This window comes from Hyla sarda, chromosome 13 (assembly GCF_029499605.1).
Source record: "Hyla sarda isolate aHylSar1 chromosome 13, aHylSar1.hap1, whole genome shotgun sequence".
Lineage (NCBI taxonomy): Eukaryota > Metazoa > Chordata > Amphibia > Anura > Hylidae > Hyla > Hyla sarda.
The window spans coordinates 16,979,012-16,982,559 of NC_079201.1; the positions used below are offsets into that span (position 1 = coordinate 16,979,012).

A 3,548-nucleotide genomic window follows, 5' to 3' on the forward strand; every position below is an offset into this window, starting at 1 on the left:
CCCCCACCCTCACAATGGGGGATAGGTTAGGATTGATTCAACTAATATAGTTTTAGTTGACAAATAAGTAACATGAGACCAAGTTTCATCAAAATATCTCCAGCCATTTGGAAGTTACAATGGAATGTATATACATACATATAACAGAAAATACATACATATATACTGTACAGATACATATATACTGTACATACATACATACTGTACTTACATACATATATACTGTACATACATACATACAAACATACATATATACTGTACATACATACATATATACTGTACATATATACGAACATACATACATACTATACATATATACTGTACATACATATGAACATACATATATACTGTACATACATACTGTACATATATACGAACATACATACATACTGTACATACATACATATATACTGTACATATATACGAACATACATACATACTGTACACACATACATATATACTGTACATACATATGAACATACATATATACTGTACATACATACATACATACTGTACATATATACGAACATACATACATACATATATACTGTACATACATACAAACATACATATATACTGTACATACATACGAACATACATATATACTGTACATACATACGAACATACATATATACTGTACATACATACGAACATACATACATACATATTAGGGATCGACCGATTATCGGTATGGCCGATATCATCGGCCGATAATCACGATTTTGGGCATTATCGGTATCGGCAATTATCTTGCCGATAAGCCGATAATGCCCCGCCCCCACCGCACCACGACCGCCACCCCCTCGACCCGCCGCACCGCGTCGCACCCCCCACCGTGATGCTAGGCGGTATACCGGTATGGATTTTTTCCCATACCGCTATACCGGTCGGGCCCCTCCCCCACCCTCCGAGTGAATAAAAAAATTAAACTTACCCGTAATGGGGGTGGTCCAGGCCATCCTTCCTTCATGTAGTGTCCGGGGGCGTTCCGGGTGGAGGGTGGTCCGGTCCGGGCTGTCCTTCTTCTCCCATGGTCTTCTTCTCCACTCCGGGCAGGCTCCGGCCTAGTACGCTGCATAGACGCCGCTACCCCGTGACGTCAGGTGCGTCGCTGTGCACGGGCGTCACTGCGCAGCGACGTCTATGCAGCGTACTAGGCCGGAGCCTGCCCGGAGTGGAGAAGATGACCGCCGGAGAAGAAGACCGGACCACCCTCCACCCGGAACGCCCCCGGACACTACAGGAACGATGGATGGGGAGAGAAGCGGGTGGTGGCGTCGGCGGCCTATAGCCCCGCAAAAGCCACTGCAGATCACTGATTTAAAGCGCCCGCTTTAAATCAATGATCTGCAGCGGTGTCGCAGGGGGTTAAATAGCCGATAGCTTATACCGGAATATCAGTATAAGTTATCGGCTATCGGCCCTAACCTCCATCGATTATCGGTATCGGCCCTAAAAAAACGATATCGGTCGATCCCTAATACATATATACTAGGGATCGACCGATTATCGGTATGGCCGATAATCACGATTTTGGGCATTATCGGTATTGGCAATTACCTTGCCAATAAGCCGATAATGCCCCGCCCCCCCCCCCCCCGACCTGCCGCACCGCGACCGCCCCCCCCCCCCGACCCACTGTGTCGCACCCCCCACTGTAGTGCTGGGCGGTATACCGGTATGAATTTTTGCCCATACCGCTATACCGGTCGGGCCCCTCCCCCACCCTCCGAGTCAATAAAAAATAAATAAATAAACTTACCCGTAATGGGGGTGGTCCGGGCCATACATCCTTCCTGTAGTGTCCGGCGGCATTCCGGGTGGAGGGTAAACCGGTCCGGGCTGTCCTTCTCCGGGGGTCCTCTTCTCCACTCCGGGCAGGCTCTGGCCTAGTACGCTGCATAGATGCCGCTACGCCGTGACGTCAGGTGCGTCGCTGTGCACGGGCGTCACTGCGCAGCGGCGTCTATGCAGCATACTAGGCCGGAGCCTGCCCGGAGTGGAGAAGAGGACCCCCGGAGAAGAAGGACAGCCCGGACTGATGCACCCTCCACCCGGAATGCCGCCGGACACTACAGGATGGATGGCCCGGACCACCCTGACAGGTAGGGGGAGAGAAGCGGGTGGTGGCGCGGAGGCCTATGGCACCACAAAAGCCACTGCAGTGCATTGATTTAAAGCGCCCGCTTTAAATCAATGACCTGCAGCGGTGTCGAGGGGGGATAAATAGCCGATAACTTATACCGGAATATCGGTATAAGTTATCGGCTATCGGTCCTAACCTCCACCGATTATCGGTATCGGCCCTAAAAAAACGATATCGGTCGATCCCTAATATATACTGTATGTAATGTGCATTGTACCAATGTGAATTTACATCTATGCTTGACTCCTCTTCTCTTGCCTGGGAGGCGGCGCCCACCGGTGGAATTTCTTTCACCTGTGTGGGTTTGGCCTTGAACGGGTATAAGAATGAAGTTAGCAGTTGTATCGTTGTATGACTAAGGCGGACATGTTCCGCTGAAACGCGTCACCATTGTTCAAGCCGCAGTGTTTGTGCCCTATTAAAGAAGAATAAAGCTGTCGTTTTTACCGCATGCCGGACGCCTATTTCTCCTATACATATATACTGTACATACATACGAACATACATATATATATACTGTACATACATACGAACATATATACTGTACATACATACGAACATACATACATATATACTGTACATACATACGAACATACATATATATACTGTACATACATACGAACATATATACTGTACATACATACATATATACTGTACATACATACGAACATACATACTGTACATACATACGAAAGTACATACATATATACTGCACATACATATTTACAAATATATATATACAGTCAATACTTATACCTATATATACAGTATATATACTTATATATACAGTACATACAGTAAATACTTTTATACAGAACATACATACACAAATAGTACATATATACATACATGAAGTTATATATAGATAAATATGATTTGGAGAAGGATTTCTGAGTAAAAAGCAGAGTAAATCGTGACAGGATTTCTTGCCTTGGAGCCACCGTGAACGACTTATGAGGCCCTAGCCCAGTGTTTCCCAACCAGGGCGCCTCCAGCTGTTGCAAAACCACAACTCCCAGCATGCTCGAGCATGCTAGGAGTTGTAGTTATGCAACAGCTGGAGGCACACTGGTTGGAGAACACTGTCCTAGCCTAAGGCGGGAATGTATGGAGGGGCTATGGCCGCTTCTGTCTTTAGACCAGAGATTCACTGCGACCTCTGGTGGCAAATCATTGAACTTATTCGGGAAGTATTGAGGTAATGCTATATCTGCAGTAACGTCCCAACATACAGTAGTGTGAACACGGCCCTATGCGTTACCTGAGCTCCACATACACCTCCCTGCTATTACACCTGTCCACCACACCGAGCGCTGTTCTCAGTCACCACAGATTCACTTCATGGCGGCGGCTGGGAAAGCGAGGAATGCTGGGAATATTCGGTAGCGTCTGCTGCCACCAC

At 46.6% G+C, this 3,548-nt stretch overlaps 1 protein-coding gene across 18 annotated transcripts in view; it reads right to left on the bottom strand.

Moving 5' to 3' along the window:
• The window catches only part of LOC130297468 (uncharacterized), a 308,752-nt gene that overhangs the window by 104,066 nt on the left and 201,138 nt on the right, over nucleotides 1-3,548 (bottom strand). The window contains exon 1 of one of the 18 annotated variants that reach the window (XR_008849549.1): nucleotides 3,408-3,546. The exons of 16 other annotated variants lie outside the window; for them this stretch is intronic. The gene's annotated coding sequence lies outside the window, so the exon portion shown is untranslated. Of the gene's footprint in view, nucleotides 1-2,995; nucleotides 3,114-3,407; nucleotides 3,547-3,548 lie in introns of those variants that run through there. One more of the 18 variants, XR_008849552.1, reaches the window with a different exon arrangement.